Here is a 19,996-nt window from a genome sequence, read left to right on the forward strand (position 1 = left end):
GAACAGCATTGGTTTCAGGTATTAAATGCTACACGTGAATAAAGGGAGAGACAGTGTCTTAAATATCTTGAACTTCAATTTGTCTTCTAGTAAACATAACTTCCTAATCTCCCTTTCTGTTTGCTGGCTGTTGGAAGATGGATTTCCGTTATCAAACATGATTATGACCCGAGTTTTTTCCTGAGCTTTCAATATCGATTTAATGGCAAGTACTTGGGAAATACACAGTTCTACATGTTATGGGATACTTCTTTGAAATGTTTTTCTTGTAAAATAACAAATGGAACAAGATACTTGTTAGTGTACTATAGGAACAGTTGTTGCATGATTGTATTAGGAAGGGTCTAAACTAGGCATAAAAGTGACTTTAAAGCCTAACTTCTGAATTACTGTTATTTTTGACCATTACATAGTTCTGAGAGTACACACCAGGAGGTGACAACACTGCCACATACCTGTCCAACCAACTTACCTATGCTTCCAAGACCAGATGTTCTATGTGTTACATATTTAAATGTGCAGTTTCATGTAACTTCTTCCCCAGACCAGTCCTTTCTTATGGTCTAGGTTTTGGCCTTCATACCCATGTCTGCAGCCCAGCAAACTGCTGTAATTTAGCACTGCTGCAGGTCCCTTGCTGTTGTGCTGGCTGCATGAGAGCCAAACTCTGCTGCAGCATTGGATTTGCAGGACAGCAGTGGGAGTGTTAGGGGAAGAAGGTGCTAGTTAGTATGTGTGTGGGGTGCAGAATATGATCCTTAATAAGTACAGAAAACAGGTGCTGAGGATGGAGGAGTTACCAAGTTTCTAGAAAAGCTGGTGAATGGCTTTTCTAGGAATGATAGTTTAGAGCCATGTAGTGGAAACAGTAGAACCAGCCTGAAAAATTGGCTCGGCAAGATCATGGTAGCTCAGCAAATGGTAGAAAAAAGTCCTAGGTTTTCTTGTTCTTTATTAGTGTGGTATCAGGACTGATCCAAAGTTTGGTGTGCATGTATATGTGTATGTGTGACCATGACTAGCTTTGAAAACTGTGATGGCAGAGCACAGTGTAATATCTCTGTCAATCTTGGTCCCTTGACCAGCAGAAAGGGCGAGTGGGTTTCAGGCAGGCTGTGCTCCAAGCCCAGTTCTGCTGTTGATTTCCTGGGTGACCTCAAACAATATAACAATAGGGGTAGTGATATACTTAGCATGCTGCTTAGCAAGTCTGCTGTCCTTACGTGTGCGTTAGTAGTGTTGCTGTTGGGAAAACTGGTTTCATAAACAAAAACAAGCTTTCAGAGAAGAGTTGGCATAATTTGAGAGAGGCCTATGGTTTACTGCCTGCAGAGCGCTGAGGAGTAACTAGTAAAAGCTTCTTGAAGTCCTAGCCAGATTTAACAGCCAAACTGTCATCATCATTGCACATCACAAAAGCTGTTTGGGAGGAGATTTACCTGTTTGTTCATTCATGGCTTAGACCAACAACAATACCCTGCAATAGCAGCCACATTTGTGCAAACATTTCCTCATTCTGTGACGAAAGCACTCATATTGGCAGGTTAGGAAATGATTATATTAAAAGGTTTTGCCTATAGCTGTGGACCTGGTTAAGTAATATGCTATTAAGCTCAATTAGAGTGGTAGAGTAAAAACAGATGTAATACTTGTGCAAGGAAAGAGCATGTAAAGACCTGAATAAATGAGGTGTTATGAATCATGCTCCTTTATGTGAGTAGAGCCACTGAAGTCAGGGTCTCTGCACCTCTGTTTCATTGTGTTTCTGTTACTGTTTTGTTGACTTTATTTCGATGCCTTTTGTTGACTGAAACATTTAAACGTATTTATTTTAAAACCCAGTAACTGAAACTTGATGCCACAAATGAACAAAGTGGACAAAGCATCTTCTGGAATCCTTTATGCTTTGCTGGTATGGACTGGAAAGAGACAGCCTCTCTGTTCCCTTTCCTCCCAACTGCACAAGATTGCAAGTTAGGTTGTCCTGTGGTAACATGCCTTTTGGAGGGAGTGTAAAAACCATCCTGTCCCTGCATGATCCATGTAATACGTGGGAAAAATTTTTCTATCTAGTAACCAATGAGGACAATTTCCTGTAAGCCAGTTCTTGTGATCTCTGGTCTCCAGCCAGATCTATTTTTACTGCCTTTTTCTTCTTTTTTTTTTTTTTCCTGCCCCCCTAATTTATTTTTTCTTGAAAAGAAAAAAATGTCTGTTTGGCAGTGTTACTGTCATGATTCTTACATGCAGACCGGCTACAGTTCCAAAAGGCACCAACAAAGGTAACATATATTCTGATCACCTTGAATTGAAGCTTTTGAGCCACATCATAAAGTCAGCATCAGTGCATGAGAGCAGAAGAGAGGGAACATTTGCCTGTGCTGGTTATCACTGTTGAGCTAAAGCCGAGTTCAAGTAATTTGGTGTTACTGCAGCCAAAAGCATTTTGGTTCTGATACTGCTGACCCTTGGGCTGATGTAACATAAGGATCTAGGAGCATATAAGTAGTTGCAGTAGAAGGCCTGATAATGCACCTGACCAGTGAATAAAACCGAGGAGACTTACACTGAGAGTGCAAGAGGAGTCTATTACTGTCCAATCTGGTGTTAGTGAAGGAGGTCTGAGTGTATAGGCAGAGTAAGCAAATTAAATGGGATCCAACTAAAAGTGCAGGAGGGTAGAGATGTGAGAGGGAAGTCATTTAGAACAGTCATTTTCCACTAATATAAATGGATATCCTGGCTGCAGCTATAGAAATGTCATGCTGCAAGTCATATGTGTATTTAAAACCAATCTCAGTTTGTTTGAACTTTCTTCCCAAGATTTAGGAATCTGTAAATCTTTCAAAAAACAGTTAACGTCACGCAGCAGGAGAGTGAGTTGGAGATACGAGTCTATGATGATAGAAATTGGGCTTGGAAGGCATTCTGATAGCCAGGTTCTTAGGAGTGCTGAAGGAGAAAGGCAGGGCAATGCTGTGACAATTACTGTTTCACAGATCATAGTGTCAGCTTTGGAGTGCTTTTTCCCCCTCAACTTTGCAAATCTCATTTCTGGGCTGGATCCAGAAAGCTGCACATTCTGCAAGCAAAAAGCCAGAAGCATGCAATGTACGCACGAGGCAAAGGGTGGATTTCCTAATAAAGGGACAGTGAATGTGTGTGTTGGAGCTTTCAACCAGATGCCCTGGTTAGTACCCGCAGTAAGGTAATTAGATATTTAATTAGGAAGATGAGTATACCTGCTTTCCCATAGCTAGTAACAGTTGACAAAAGACATGGAAAACTTAGCCTCAGGAGTCATTTGGAATCTGAAACACAGTTTGTACAAGTCAGATCTAGCAATAGTTGGATTTTCCTCCCATTACATTAGTGTGTTGAATGGTTGTTGGTTATGTTTTAAATGTTAACCTGGTTACTCTAGGATGAGCACATGTGGTCCTCTGATCTTGAAAATGGGAAGCATTTAAAAAGTTGCCGTTAGGTTTTTCATGTGGTTTCTGGATACTGATCCTTGGAGCCACTGTGACACTTGTTAGTTCTCAGTGAACAAATGCTTTCATGTATTTTTTAAGAAATAGATTATATTCAGAAGATGTACTGAAATCGCTTCTTTGTAAAATGAGATATTGGCAATTTTTTTGTGCTACAATGACAATAAATCATCAGTGGCAGATTTGAGAGGAGGTGTGACTTCTGCCCTCTCAACAAGGTGCCACTATTGCTTTGAGACGTTGCTGGGCGGCGGGAAGAGTTATTCTGGTCTTCACTGGACACAGCTGCAGCCTTCGCAGCAGTGGCATTGGACTGACATTTTGTTGCAGGAAATCATCTGGTTATTACATGTTATTCCTGGGAGTTGCAGCATTACTTCAGCTAAATACTGTTGGGTAGATTGGCAGTGATATTTGCTGTGAATCATCCTCGCTAATGAACCTCTTTGATAGAGAAACAATAGTTATTAGCGAGATGACGTTTCTGTTGTGAATCCCTATGCCTTTTTATCTTTATTGTCCTCCGTGAACTATTTTGCGAGTTACCATTGGGCTGAAGGGCCTCATTCTCTTCATTGTAGAATCAAATATGTTGGTGTGAGTGGAAAATGCCTTTAATAACATGAGGGGCTTTTTGTTATTTTTGTGTTCCAAAGGTGTTTGCTTCTGTCGTGTTTTTATTCTGTTTTTTTTTTACATTTGAGTAATCATGAATGCCTGGAATACCTTGAATCAGTGATACTTGGAAGTGCTGCAGGTAGACTGTTTAATGGTATTTTTGAAGTGCCAGATTGAGGAACATGGACATTAAATGATAAAGGTGATACAGTTGCCTTGGAATGCTGCTATTTCCCATCACTTTAGGAAGTGATAGGCTTCTTTCCTCCAGAAAAATAATGAAGTACAGTCTTAATTTTCAAGGCCATAAATAGATTCTAGAGGATTATGTGTATGATTAAAGTTATTCTCTTACATAAGAGCTTTTTCCTAGGCTATGGCCTGAAGCCTGAGATATGAATGTGACTGTTTGTTGTCTGTCTGCTTAAACATCCTTCTTCTCTTGGCTCCTGGTTGTGCAGAAGAGATGTTAGTGAACTCAGCTCGTGTCCTAAGGAGATCAGCCTCGTGGTCAGTGAAACTGCTGAGTGAATGGAACAAAATGTGCAAAAAATATTTAAAATGGAGATGATCTATTACATTGTCTGGAGTCCACTATGTCTGAGGATGGGGTACAAGGCTGGAGGAAGCTCTGGTCATTCCAGCATGGTAATGCTTACATCCCAAGTACCATCTACATGGTGCATTGAGAGCATAGGAGTATGCTATTTTTAAGAAAAAGTCTCTCTCTTGTAACCCAGATTACATCTCTCTAGAGTAAAAGCGTGTTTATACTACAAAAAAAGGGAGTTGACATCTGTTTAGCAACCCATCAGATAAAAGAGACAGTTCTTTTCCAGTTGCATCTGAAACACCTGATGCTTTTGGTGGAACATGCTTGGTGTGTGTACACATTCATCTGTGCAACCTTGTTTTTCCTTGCAAAATTGAACTGTACACTATTATGCCCATCTTTGGAAACACACTGATTCCTTGTTTGACTTTAGAGTGATTTGAACTGTAGAATTCTGCCCTGCTCCCCACTCTGATTTTAAATGTTCTCCTTGAGGCAGAGGAATGAATGCTCTAGGTGAAGCATACAGGATCAGTCCAGGAGATGTCTGTGGATGTAGGTGTGGACCAGGCAGTAAAAGAAGATTCTTTAGAAGCTTGAGAATTAGCAGAGGATGTAAAGAGGTTTTGTGCTTCTATGGGTGGAAACCAGTTTGTGCCGGTACTTCCAGGGCTATCCTAGTGGTGGTTTAGCTCATGAGAAAACATCAAAGGCCATGAGTAATTGCATTCTCCAGAGCTCCTTTCAAAAGCAGAAAACCATGATGGAAGTGATGCCACAAAGGCTCACCCAAATGGGTGTTTTTATCTACACAGTTTCTGGCATTTAGGCAGCTATCCTTCCAGTTTAATAATACTGAGTCACACCTTTTGTTTCTATCCTTCAAGTCACCAAGGTATCTCTCTTGTCCTCTACTCATGCAAAGCAAGAAAGGATTAGAGACACTTTCCAGACAGGAGAGCAGGGAAGTTTCAGCAGCAAGGGAGCCACTCCAGCTGGTGCTCAGTCTCATAGCAAAGAATGCAGTGATGAGACCTGTGTGAGGAGCTGAGTTTCTCAGCAGCAATGTGAGTCACATCCCTGCTTTCCCAGCATGTGTGGGGCACTTGGCAAAGGGGTGGCTTTGCTGGCCATTTATTTGCTGGAGACTTTTCTGCTAAAGCAGGTGCTCTGTTGAGGACTTAACCCTGGATTTCTAAAAATCACAATCCTGTGTCCTTTTTATTTCCTTATCTGCTATGCATCTTAGACTTTGTCTTATATCCTTTTCCATTTTTTTCTATTTTCTTCCAGTTTTTTTTTCATGGTCCCTTTAATGAAAGAGGGTCTGTGTATTAGTGTAAGTTTTAGCAGTACTTCAGAAAACAGGTAGGTTTGCATTTGTATGGGAGACTTATATCCCCTTTTTGTGTAGTCCTTGTAGTAGGGCAGCAAGTATGGTTTAATAAATAGGATATGAAACACCCATGTTTTGCTCAGCCTTAATGACATGCCGTGTTTTATACAAGCTATGAAACTTGATACTGCCTCTTTCATTTAGAAGGCTGTGTGCACTTTCTTTCTTTGATGTAATTCAGTTGACGGCAGTGGGGTTGTTCCTGACTTACACTAAGAGAAATTAATAGGCAGTGAAGAGTGACACAGGTTCACACCCAGTGTGTGTTGACTCATTTGCTCATTGGCTTCTTTGTAGCAGAAAATGCTTTTAGGGTACCCCTGAGGAATGTATCCAAGTAGAGCCAAGTTTGAGATGAGGTGTGTTTAGCTGAGGGCTGTTCAAAGCCATGGCTTATTATATGATTTGTAATGAAGGTGAAAATCGATGTTTTCATGTGGGAAAGGACTAACATCCGCTGACCGGACCAATTAACATGCACGCCTGTGGGTTTTTTAATTGCATTTCTAATTAAACTGAACCAAAGGGTTGTTTTAGATGTCTTCTGGACAAAGAGTTGCTGCTACGAACACATGCAACCCTGCTTGTGCACAGGGGATGAACAAGACAAATTTCCAGAGGCCCCTGCCAACCTCAACCAGTTGTTGATTCTGTTCTGGGAATGCACAAGGACATGTGCTTTTATTGAAGTAGCTTGCTTCATGCCTTCCTTAGTTTTCTGACTGTGTGTTTCATTTGGGACATTTCCAGTCTGTGAAGTTACCTCATCTCAAATTTCTCCTTGCCTTCTCATTCCTTCTGCTGGGCCCCGATCTCAGATGTTGATGTTTCATCACTATGGTCTAGGAAACTGTTGCCTTTTTATGGTAGTTCTTGCACCTCCCTTAGCTCTGATTGATTTTGCAATGTGAAATAAGATGCAGGCTCCAGCACATCAGGCCTCACTGTGCCAGGCCAGAGCTTGGCTTTATATCTGGATCAAAGCATCTGAAGTGTACTTAGGTGGAGCCATCTTCTCCAGTCTACTGGTGGGCTGTCAGTAGTTTGCTTTACCTTTCCCATGCCAAAGCTGTCTAGATCCCATTAATAGTCTGGGCCTGTGGCTAAGATGCTGAACATTACTAATCCCGTCATCCAGAGAGCTTGGGGTGAAGCATCCTCTCAGCGTCAGCCAGGGACTTAAAATATGGATGATGGGTAAATCCAGTCTTGACAGCAGGCTCTTCAATGATGGTGTAGCTATGTGCTTAGTGTCTTCTGTTCCTCTGGGACTCCGAGGACAGCTTGCTCCTGCCTCTGTGTCTTTCTGGCTCAGTTTTCTCTTCAGCCAATGCTCTGTTGTGTCCTAGTTAGCTTTTTCTTCTGTGCACACAAAAACTGTGTGGCTCTGAAGGAGAAGCATCTTGTTCTCCTGTGTACAACATTTTTAAGTTAATAAACAGAGATGTTGCCATTGCTCATCTAGGGGAAGAAGTAGTACTAAAACTGGTGAAGTTGTTGTTTAGGACTGTAATTAAACTTCCAGACTTACGCAGTAGAAGGTCAATATACCAAAGGTTTATGCCTGGGAATTCAGAGCCTTTTGTTTGGGTTTTTTGTTTTAGTTTGTTTGTTTTTGTTTTTTGTTGTTGTTTGGTTGGTTGGTTTTTTGTTTGTTATTTTTGTTTTATTTTGGGGTTTTTTGGTTGTTGTTGCTTGGTTTTTTTTTAAATTAAGGATTATTTTGTTTGATGATTAGATGAACGGGACCAGAAGTAACTAAATCAGCTGGCAAACCTGCCACTGACTCTGGTGGGTTTGTCGTGAAAACTATCAAGTAGTTGACACACAGCTCAGATTGCATACAGTACTCAATACAAAAGTAAGTCATATAGACTACTAACCTTGCGTCCTGCAAAGGGTAAAATACAACAAGGCTGGTTGGAGCATCTGTAGTAGCTCAGCATATGGAGGTGTATGTGTGGAGGCTTCTAAATAAATGCCGAATGTCTTCCAAGTTGGCTGAAGGGAACGGAAGGGAGAGGGGTGAATATCTTGTAACTTCAGATGTGTTGCCATGGTGACATGAACCAATAAGCTAGAGCAAGCCTGGGAGTGTTCTATAATTGAGAAGTATAGGAGAGGCAAAGTGGCATTGCTGTTTGCAGAGATTCAGGTACATAATGGGGAGCCTAACGCCACGTTCATCGTGCTCAGTCCTGTCCTCATTCTGAAGAGTACTTACAGTTTACCTACTGCTGGTTTTCAAAGGCTCCCTGCCACTTGAAACACATATATTGGTTTCATTTTTAATAGCAAGTTGTTGACCTCTGCCAACATCTGATCCCAGTCAGGGATTTCTATGTACTGCACAAATAGGGTATGCATGCTGCATCTGGTAACCATACCGTAAAAGCAAAGCAAAGTTTGGTCTGTAACTTCTAGAACTGCTGGTTCTGTATTTCACTTGCACTATGGAAACTGGATAGTCCTGTAAAGACAGAACACTAAAGCCTCAAGTCAGAGATGCCACCAAGCATATGATTTACTCTAAGTGCTTAAGTGCTCTAAGTGAGGATGGATAGCCCAAGTGCCTAAAGTTGTACAGATGCTTAAATGCTTTGTAAACTCAGTGTTTAAGGACTTCATCCCAAAGGATGCTGGAGAAACTTCCACTGAAATAAGTGAGGATGAAGGAGTCCTCGTGCAGTTTCAGCAGCTACAAGAGTTGTATGAAAGAAAGCAAGCACATTATTGCTATTACATTATTGCATACTTTACCATGGAAAAAATAATTAAAATTAATTCTGGGTTTGGTTTGGGTTTTTGGGGGGCTTTTGGGGAGTGAGGGGGTGTGAGGTGGAACGGCAGGGGGTGTATTGTATAAGTATTTGGACAATTTAATCAGCATTAAAACCTATTTTAATTATAAAACCAGTATAGGTAGGAAGTTGAATGGGATTCCACAGACAATCCGTCCTTTTGAGGTTGTGAATAGCCCTTTTCATTTCCATAGAGTTTTATAAAAAATGTTAAAATAGGAAGGAAGTCTTTTCATTCAAGATCATGTTTATGATCCATCCCTTACAACAATTTTCAAACTGATGTTACACACACTGGGGTACTTGTCTTCTAACATTACTTACAAATGTTAATGGAATTGTGCGCTCTGTTTTACTTGTGTTTTAAACATGAGAGATACTTTACAACAAACAAAACATTCCTCGTATAAAATGTTGACTGTCCAGCAGATCTAGGGTTTTGCTCTCTAGCCCAAGTTGTTTAAAATAATAAAAAAATCGGCTGCTTTCATCAGAAGTTGCAGTATTTAAAGTAGTAGTCTATATCTAGAGAAACTGTGTATTTACACCATGTAAATGAAGAGCTTTGTTTTGCTGCCCCTTTGATATTTAATGATGACTGAGATTGCAGACTCGTTGGAGAGATCTTCCACTGTGTTTCAGTAATACCAGCATTTTCAGAATCTGAAATTTTTTTTGTTACACAAGTTCCCACCGAATGAAAATAGGTGCCCATAGCTTCAGGCAAAACAGCATTTTTACCCCACCATGAAAGAGATCCTGGAGTTGCTAGAAAATCTGTTTGTGATATGCTTTTAGTGCTCATTTTCCACAAAAATATCAATTCTGTATAACACCTACTTATCTATATAAATAATCTTGCTCTGTGTTTGTACAGTACCTGGTACAAGGCAAACCCATTCTCAGCAGTTTCCTAAACACTGTTGTGATCAAAATAAGTAATGAGGTTTGGCTTAATAGGTGTAATCTTTCACAAAGGGGTGTTGGGGAGAAGCCTGGTCCTGGCGAGAACGGGAGAAGTTGTAATTGTATAGGGATTATAAAGAATGTAAAATTCTAAGATGCAATCAGTTCTGCAGAGCAATTGAGCACCAGTATGAGTTTGTTTGTGGTTGTATGGCTGGGTTTTTAGTACTGCTGGTGTGAGACATGTAAGCTGTGCCAAGCCTTGATGTGTAGAAGGCAAATCAAGTCATTCCTCACTGAGCAAATCAGAACTCCCTACAGGAATGTTTTTCACATTGGTCTGACTGGTTCAATGTGAGACATTTCAGGAAAGAAAAACTTTGTGAACGAACAAAAAGTTTCAGCTTCATTGCAGGTTCTCTTTGAATTGGGGGGCAGGAGTGGTAAAACCTTAAGTAAACCCCATAAAGAGTCAAGAAAAAGAACTACAGGTTTGTGGATATTTTTATTCTTGCACTTTGTTTTTCCAGTTCTGATACTGTGTATCCCCTGATCTTAAGTATTTACCCCAGTACTTCGGAGGCTCAAAGTTACATGCAAGGGGAGGAAAAAGGCCATGCATTCTCTCTCTCTCCTGCCAATCCCTCTGTACTCTGCTCAATTATTTTCTATGTTCATACAAATAAAAAAGATAATTGTTTTCCTCCTAACCTTACTTGAAAACAGCCCTCATTAAATTCTGTGGTGGGGAAAGGGTTGGATAGGATGCCAGTGTGTTGAAGGGCTTCTCTGTCTGGCTTGGGAAGTGCCTTATGTAAGGAGCTGTTGCACCGCAGCAGAACTGAAGGAATGGGGACAGATGGCGCCTTTGAACGTGACTGTAGCTGGGATCCCTTATGGAGATCTTGCAGCGACTGTGGTGGCCCTGGGAAAACAAAGTGATGGTTCTTCCCCACCGTCCAAAGTGCATCTGTGCTCTGCCTGTTTGGAGCTACGTGTTGTCGTGGCCTTGCTGCTGCCTGTTGGGGTGAAACTGGCACAGAGCTGCCTCCAGCCCTTTTACTACAGACAGGCAATGCAAGGGAGACAAGACTTTGTTATCCAGTAGCACCCCGCTGCTTGGAGAAATGGCATACATAGTGTTTTTCTGATGTTCTCCTAGCTGCTTTTTCTCACCAAACAACCCAGCTAATGCCTAGAAGATGTTCGTGGGAGTGGTTCTGAATTAAAACTTCCTGCAGTGTGCGTTGCACATCTTGGAAAGTGGAAGGTTACCATCCAGCAGACATGTTCTCTGCTACCCCTGGCAGCAGGATGTTAGCTCGGAGGGAATGTAGCAGGACAAAATGATGGTGTATTAAATTGAAAATCAGAGCAGTGGAGGGGAGAAGCTGCCAAAATTTCAAATAAAATTATTTGGGTGGGTTAAGGAAGTTGGTTAGCCAGAAGTTAGAGCTTGTTTCCCGGTTCCTTTGCTGTAGTTCAGAGATGCAGTGCATAGAGTGGTGCTACTGCTGCTTAACTTTTGATTCATTGTCCTTACTGATAGAAAGTTCCTCCAATACTATCTAGATGTTTAATGCTTTAATGACCTGTATTTCATGTCCACTGCACGTGTTCTCTGTTGTGCACAGTAATCTTGTGAATATTAGAATATGATACTTTAATCTCTGCTATTGTCTGAACTTCTGTTAATTTAGTCTTTCTGCATAGGTCTTGCTTTATTGGAGTTACTTTTATTGCTGCAGCAAACTGGATAGCCAAAGGGAATGAACTGCAAATAATCCTCCCAGAGAAAGGGCTGTTGGTCCGTGGTGGTCATGGAAGGGCTGCACTGGCCTTGACAGCTGTGCTGAGCAGAGCTGCAGCTGTGTGACACAGGTGAGGAGGGGGATGCTGCTGAAGCGCAAATGAAATCAAGATGTGTCTAGTAAGGGTCTGAAGTCCCATCCTTAGTTGTATTTGGTTCAGTGGCTCAGCAATTGATTGCTTAAATAAGGGGGGTTTTTCTGTCCTGTCAGCTTTATTCTTGGCCACATCAAGTACTCTGAGCAAGCTGCCTTGGAGAATTCAGCCTTTGAGCGCTTCTAATTCAGAAAATGGATTTTCTGGATTGTGAGTAACATGTTTGTGTCCTTGTATTTCCCTGTGGTTCTGTCAAGCGAAGTTTTTCAGCTTAGAGAGACGTGAGAGGTGGAAGAGTTGAAAAAGGGAAGAACTGCATTCACTTCAGAAAGAAATGTGGTACTTTGCACCATCCCAGAGTGCTGTGAGCAGTGATGATCCTGCTGCTTGTTCTGCAGCCTGGCGCAGGCTTTGGTGGGCATGGAAATGAACAAGCACATGTTTACCATTGAGAAGCTTGTCTTTCTCTAATATGAGTATAGTCCTTCTGCAATATAGCAAACCAGCCTGGACTTGGGCATTAGGAGTTTTGGACTAGGCTGCAATCCTTTAGGTATTTATGGGTTTTTTTACACAGATAGACATACGTCACTCTGCTAGAGAGGTACAGGAGTAGCAATTTAACAGGAAGTAGGCTGTGTGACAATGTAGCAACTACTCAAGCTACTTTGCACTCTGTATGTGAATTTCACACAGAGTTCTCATGGTCCTGTGCAGGGCTCTGGGGTGACAGCAGAGGGAATCACAGGGCTGCCTCAATATGCTTGTTATGGTGGTGACTCTTACGGGTTGAAGGCTGCTGGTGCATGGTCTGTATGGCTGTGGCAAACATTACTGTGAGCTTGTGACAGACTGGGCTTTGAGAGCAAATCTTCTGTAAGTGAAAGGAAGTGTGTGTGTCCTGGGGTGAGCAAGTTGTGGGGGCTGCTGCATGCTGGTGCAGCTGCACAGCTGTCACACCTGAGTGTAAAGTGAAAAAGGCTGCTGCAACAAAGTGATTCACATCTATTTAGCAAGTGCTCCTGAGTAATTTGGTGGGCTGACACCAGATCATGACAATAGACGTTGAAGGGTTACTGGTCTCATCAATCAGCTTCTGCTTGGCTGCTGCTCTGTTGCAGCTTCTCTTGCCCTATTTCTTCTTGAAGAACTGCGTAGCTGTAGTGATTTTAAATTTTATCTTTATCCTAACCACAGGAGATAAGTGTGATATGGTTGATACTATGACACATCAGATTCCCTTGGTCTGTTCCTCATTTGGTTTTGGTTCCTGCTTCCACACAGAGCATACACCTGTGTTTTCTGTCATCCATGGCTATAAGAAAACAGGTAGGTGAGGCCAAGATGTGAAAGAGCAATTTATAAAAGGCTGGTTATCAGAGCTGTGTTTCTGTCATGAATTTATGGTGGCGTATGAGTGAATGACGAGTTTTGTTTGGTCTGTAAAACATTAGAGTAGAGCCAATTTGGACATGTAGCCTTGTAAAGCACATAATGCTGTCTCTGAAATAATGCTGGTTTCTTAAACACATGTGCATAACAGATGCTTCTGAAGCAGCTATTTGTACAGGGTGTTTAAGAAACTGCTTTGAGTATCTTCCTCAACAAGTTTAATTCATGTTTCTTACCCCCAAGTTATAGTGCTCTCATCTGCTAAAGTCTTAAGTAAGGGCAGTTTTCAGTAAGATTAGTTTTGCATTCAAAGTTATTTTTTGGCTTAGAGAGACAATGAGAGGTGGAAGAGTTGAAAAATGGAAGAACTGCATTCACTTCAGGAAGAATTGTGGTACTTTGCACCATCCCAGAGTGCTGTGAGCCATTGGTATGTTGATGCTCTTCTTGAAGAAGGAGGTTGATTTTTTAGTAAACCAGTATGTTATGAAATTTACTTTCAGGCAGTGATGTAAACAGCCATTAGCTTTCAGTAGTAGTTAGAGGAGAGGTAACACACGTCTTTGCAAACTAGGGCATGCACAGATGAGTGAGTTAAATTGAATGTTGGCTTATATAAAATGATGAGTGGACAGTGCTGGTGTCCCATGCAGACTGGGTCAAAGATATACCAGTACAGGCAGCTGTAGAGACTCTCCATCATTTGAGATGACAGAATTCCTGTGCTTTGAGGAAAAGGGCTTGGGGTCCTGATTTTCCACCAGCATGAGAATGAAACATTCACAGTAATTTTGTTTATCTGAATATTTGTTATGTTGATTCACAACATTGGCATCAGGCTGCTGGATTAAAAGTTGCTTGACTATAGACACACTTTGTACTCTTAAGAGTACAAAGGTGCTGCTTTGTATGTGATTATGCAAATGGGACCCTGGTGTGTGTGGGTGAAACATAAGTGTACCGCTTATTTCTACTGGCAGTCAGGCTTCTGAAAAAAACGTGCAGAAATGAAGGAATCTGGTTCTGGGATCCACCTATGTGAAGCATACAACTGCTTTTCAATAACATGATGAAGATAGAGTATTTGGCATAACAGCCGGGTGTGAGGAGACACTGCCTCAGGGAGTGTGATAAGTCTCTCAGCAATGGCACAGGACTCTCAGTGGCTACAAACTCTGGAGAGAAGGAATAAAGCCAGCCAGAGTCACATGTCGGTGTTTTGAGGGTCCCTTTAGGTAAAGTTTATTTAGCTTTCCTGGCAGCTGCAGTATTTAATCTGACCTGAAGCAGCAAACAGATGGAGGGATGTATTCTGTCAGAGAAGAGAGCTGTATTTTTGGCTTTTACTTCAAGCAAGAGATTTGTAGGTGGCTTGCTTAGTGTTCCATGAATTTGATGCTCTATATATTGCTAAACTGAGCCTGTCTTTTGTAAGCAACATAATTTTACAGCCTCCTTATGCTTAAACTGCTTCTTCACTCAGGAGTTAAAAACAGGTTCCTTCCAAATTTGTTGCCCTGTTAGACCATACGTTCTGCTGCTGCAGGGAGCAAGTCATTCATGTTGGCTTAACTGGGAGTTACTTACATCCTCCAGTGGAGCCATGTATTTCACTTTACAGATGAACCAGTGTATTCTGATTTTGTGTTTACATATCTGAAAAGCAGGATCCTTTCAGGATTAATTTCTTTACAAGGCTTTTAACGGAATGGAGGCTCTTTCCTGTTAAATTGAACTCAACTTGTGCAAGTGCATATGTATAGAAGTCTCTCCTTTCCCCTGAGACCATGCCCAGTTAAGAGGAGGAGAAAAGTGAACATTCTTGGGAAGGTTTGTTCTCGTCATATTATAGCCTTATAAAATAGAAACAAAACTAAAATTGTTGCAATGCTGCTTAAGTAAATAAGAGTTTGAGGTGGGGCTTGAAAATAGTTCGTTCTCCCTTTTCTTCAGGGTAAGCTGTGCAGCATTTCAAACTGGCTTGTGCTGGGAGTGGACATCACCAGCAAGGTATTTCCTGTCTCCTTTTGCCAAATGCTAATAATAATAACAACAACAACAATAAAGTTTTAAAAAATATACTCAAATCAGAACTAAGACATGCATGACTTCATTTGGCAGCACGGGGCTTGCTCTACATAACTTCTGTCTTTATTTTTTTACTTACATGCCTGCCAAGAGCTTCTGAATTCATTTTCCCCTTCTCACTCCGTCTTCCCCCTGCTGAAGGAAAGGCATAGTGTATCACACTCTGAGCCAGAGGAACATATGGGATGGGGAGCTCCAGCTGACCAGTTCAAGAGCTTGGCTGTCATGTGAGCCTTGCCAACAAATTTCAGTGTCACAGGGAAAACCATGAGAACATTTCTGAAGTTTCAGTCCTGCAGAGAGTAGCCAGGAAGGAATGAGTGGGAATTTCTTTTTCATTGAGGGGAAAAAAAAGTGAAAGTATTTTAAGTGTGAGACTCTGAGCTGCCTCTGCTTCTGAAATGGTGGTACCCTGAAGAGGCAGGCTTAGATTTGTGGCACATTAAAAAGAAGTAACAGTTTCATGGTAGTTGATAGTGGTTTATGACACATCAGTTCCTGTTTCTGCTTTGTTTTTGAAGCTGCTTCAGTGCACCCAGCTTCCTTTCCTTAACTACTAGGAACTCTGTGAACCCCTGGCTTGTTTGTCTCCAGCTACAGCTGGAAATGCTGGATAGATCTCAGCATCCCATTTTGCCTAGGCAGCATCTGTGTTTTCTGAGGTAAAATCTAATACACAAATATGAACATAATTTCTGGAATCAGTTAGAAACTGTGCATCCACATGATCCTCTGTGTATGTGTGAATTGTTTTCATTTGGCTTGTTAAATTCATTAAAGAAGAAAAAGCTTCCAGTGGAGCTTGATTCTGATGAGCCTGTATGGGTTAAAAGAAGTAGTTACTGTCCAGAAATCACTTTCTTTTGGCCTATGTTCCCTCTAGTCCTTTGTGATATCACCTGAAGGTTTTTATGTGACATTGGTTTTGGATTGAGTCTGCATTGCTGATGGTGCATTTGGCTGTAAAGATGAGGTTTAATTGATTTTCAAGGGTAGGAGAAAATGGTGTTCTTGATAACCGTTGCAATTTCAGGTAATGTATGCTAACACTGATGTGTGAGCTGCTCAGAGCTAATAATAACTGGCTGACGTGACCTGACTTGGCTTTAAAATGCCTAGTAGAGCTTGCTGTGGCCTTGTAAAGAGATTTTGTGTTTTTGTGTCTGTCTGCTGATGGCTCTCTAGTGTACATCTCCCTAGCACTGCATCAGGATTTAATCACAAATCAGGTTGCTCCAATTATTTCTCCTGGTAAGACTTCAACCTTGTTTTGGCTCCTTAGGGTGGAGGGGCTTTCAAGAGTGGGTAAAAAAGCTGTATACCCTCCCAGTTTGTACCAGAGGACAAAAGAACCATATAGACCCTTCTCTGCCCATTTCCTGGGGCAGCACATGATTTGTGTGTCTCCATGACATTTCTTGAAAGCTCAGGGTAACAGCCCTACATGATTGATTAATAAATACCTTGGTAGCTTTGACAGGGAACACTGGGCATCTCATGGCCACTTCAGAAGGGCAGCAGCAGGCTGGAAAAACTGTAGTGTGCTAACTCGCCTGACCTGCTATTTCTGCAAAGTTCCCACCAAGGATCCTGAATTTTATTTCAGAACACCAAGGAAAAATATGGAAGAGTTTGGAAATGTCAGTGCTGGAAGTGGGGCTTGCCAGAAGTAGTAACAGACCAGACTTGTAAGACAAACAATGCTGCACCATGGACTGACTATATCACCCCATAATCTGTATTAAAAATAGATTTTACTGGCTCTGGTTTTAGCATGATCCATTCAGTAATTCATATGGCATTCCCATATGTTAGGGTGAGAGGAAGGTGGAAATAGTGGGAGTGGGGGAAAAAGACACTGACTGATCCTTATGCCATTTCAGTTCAGTTAATTGCATGTGTTTAAAATGTAACGTGAGCAGATGGGGTGTTTCACAGTTATGTGCTCTGTGTGTGGATATATACACACACACACATATATATGAAGTTCTCTAGCACTTGATTCCACAGGGCTGTGCTGAGGCTTTACCAGCCACACATGTTGGGTGTGTATGGGTGGGAGGATGGCATCAGTGGTGGGATGGGATGAGTGATTGATTTAGTATTGGGATCCCCAAAACCACATGAGATGTGCACATGTTCAGTGAGCAGTCCCAGAGCTTGCAGCTGTGTTGCATTTGGTGACAACCTCAAGACACTCTTTCAAACGTTGTTGTGTCTTCTTATTTGAAGCCACACAGCTCTGAAATCAGTAAACAAATTTTTTCAGGAATCTGGTACTTACTTAGTACTTAAATACCAGGGTAGTTTCAGTCTGGGAATAACTTCTGGAAGAAGGAGACCTGTCCCTGGAAGCAGTGGTTGTGTATCCTGCAAAGTTGCAGGAATGTGGGTTCCCTCCTCTTGCTAAGATTGCTGGAGCAGCCAAGCTGCTGAGGGCTGCATGCCAGTAAGCACCATCCAGCTCAGGCAGCATTCTGGTTACAGCTGGGATAATGGGTGGTCTTCTGACCATGGTGAAATCCCACTTCAGTCCTGACTCTGCAGTCTCCTTGTTCTCTTTTGCTGGCAGCATCAGTGCCAAGCCTGTGATGGATGGGTCACCAAGTGACCTGGCTGCTTTCCTCAGCTATTTTCTGGTCTTGTCCCCTCAGTTTTGTCCCTCTCGCCTGCCCTCCACCCTTGCCCCTTCCACACAGGTGCTTTTGGGGAAGGGGCAGCCTCCTCTCTGCACAGAGCGGCCTGCTATTCCTGTGCTCTTCAGCAGGAGTGTGGCAAACAGGCTGTTTTCATCCTTGCTACCACAACCCTCAAAGGATAGAGTAAAGCAGATGGCACTGTGCTTAATGAACAGCCAGCCTGTTTGTCAGCTCGGGCTTTGCTCTGTATGTGTATCTCATGTTTGCCAAAGCTGGGCTTTTCAACTGGAGCCTCTGCTCCTGCTGGGATCTCATCGGGAAGATGAGGGGCCCCTCCTCTCTCTCCCCAAACTCTGGTCCCTAAGGTCAGCCTTTGCTCAGATCAGCTCTTCCCTGAGAGCAGCCAGGCTTTCAGCAGGACCTGTGTGTATGGCTGGGCTTCAGTTTGTGTAATGTAATTTCTCTGAATCTTCAGATAAGACAAATCTTTTATTTAAAATCCACTTTTTTTTCTATTTTTCTGGTCCTAAGGAATTCTTTGGGGTAGTCTTTAGCTTTTAAGAGCTTGAAAACACTTGGCTGAACCCAGGAGTGTTGCTTTCTTTCACTTAGACTGGTAGAGACATGTTTGGCCAATTTCAGCATGAGCTGTAAGTGATTTAGACCCAATGGCTGTTTACTTATAGGGATTTTGTTTCATTGTCACTTTTTGTGTGTATTAGTTCTAGTACCAGTCCATACAGCACTTGCTCGCAATTTTCAAGCTGCATCCTCTTTGCTTTCTTTCCTGCTCTCCATGGATTGGGAGGTGTGAGGAAGGATCTTGTGGCAGCCAAACCACTGTGCTGTCCTCAGCGGATTCCTGTGTCATGCAATATCAGCTGAAAGTGCCTCAGCAGGTCCCAGCTGAGACATCACCTCACCTGCAGCCTGGCAGGCATTGTCCATCTGTACTTACACATGCCGACAATATGTTTGTACAAGTCGATGCAGGACCTCGTACGCTGGGGCTGATTTGGGACTGAGGTATCAAGCTGCTGCTGTGTAGATAAAATGGAAACAATACAATGATCTTTTGTCCTACTATTGGTTAAGAAAGGTCAAATGTGTAGCAAAGCTGGGTTGAAGAAACACTTTCTCACTCAGTTTCTGGAAGTCAGGGCAGAGAGGCAGGGGCTGGGCTGAGCTGTTGCCTCTGGTTCTGGTGAACTACTTGGTGCCTTGCAGCCCCTTTCCTTCTCCCACCCGTTATTTTGTCTCATGCATTTATTTCTTAGCAGGTGCCCTCACATTGGAAGAGCTTTCAGTACTGAAGAGTCTTTGTGGGCTTCAGAAGGAAAATAAGAATAATTGACTGGGCAGTATAGGCAAGGGATCAGCTGTCACTACCCTTGGTATACCCAGGGGAAATAAGGCTATTCAGTCCAATGCTTTTCAAGAATGAAAGATTAGTTCAGGATGAGAGAATCTTTTGGTCTTCTAAAGGGGCAAAACCTTGAGCCACAGAAATTGAATAGCAACATGTAGAGTGGTAGTTGAATAAAAAATAAAATGAGAACACAGAAAAAAGCCTTAAGCTCTTTAGTTTATCTTATTCTCCAAGTTCTCTATCAGATGGCTAGCACCTGCTCAATGCCTGGGTATTAGGGACATACTGTCAGGAGACTTTATCTTCAAGTGATACCTGCCTTTACACTCTGCCTTCTGTTCATCTGCTGATCACATGTTGCAGGGTAGAAAGCATTTTCTGATCACAGTGACTTGTTTTTCAAGTTGCTGAAGTATAAAATAATTTCTACCAAGGAGTTACAAAATAAAATAATTTTCAGTTATTTCTGTCTTGGCTGTATGTTGGAGTCAGTCTGAACCAATGCATGTGTTTATACTTATTGATAAAATACTGCTTTATATAGAGGATATTCTCACACTTGGTTTCTCCCTTGTTCAAGGGAATGAAAAGAGACAAGGAAAAAGGCTTTAAGGTACATTAAGAGATGGTTGAAAGCCAAAGTCAGAGAATTGTTATAAATTTCAGTAAACAGGTTGAAGAACAAGGGAAAAAAGATGGAAAAAATGTAGTGTTAGCAATGTGAGTGTGTATTACACATTTGTAATTTTAAATTTACTTACATTTGCTCCTATATTTATAGCGTAGAAAAATTTCAGAATTATCCCAAATCTCTCAGGAGAAGACAATGTTTTCT

At 41.9% G+C, this 19,996-nt stretch overlaps 1 protein-coding gene across 43 annotated transcripts in view; it reads left to right on the forward strand.

Annotated features, from left to right (window-relative positions):
- MAP2 (microtubule associated protein 2) overlaps positions 1 to 19,996 on the forward strand; it is a 237,265-nt gene that overhangs the window by 69,084 nt on the left and 148,185 nt on the right. For 3 of the 43 annotated variants that reach the window (XM_048310160.1, XM_048310170.1, XM_048310164.1), the window contains one exon: positions 15,019 to 15,075. The exons of the other annotated variants lie outside the window; for them this stretch is intronic. The gene's annotated coding sequence lies outside the window, so the exon portion shown is untranslated. The remainder of the gene's footprint in view (positions 1 to 15,018; positions 15,076 to 19,996) is intronic. 43 annotated transcript variants of the gene reach the window in all.

This window comes from Corvus hawaiiensis, chromosome 7, assembly GCF_020740725.1.
Source record: "Corvus hawaiiensis isolate bCorHaw1 chromosome 7, bCorHaw1.pri.cur, whole genome shotgun sequence".
NCBI classification, from domain to species: domain Eukaryota; kingdom Metazoa; phylum Chordata; class Aves; order Passeriformes; family Corvidae; genus Corvus; species Corvus hawaiiensis.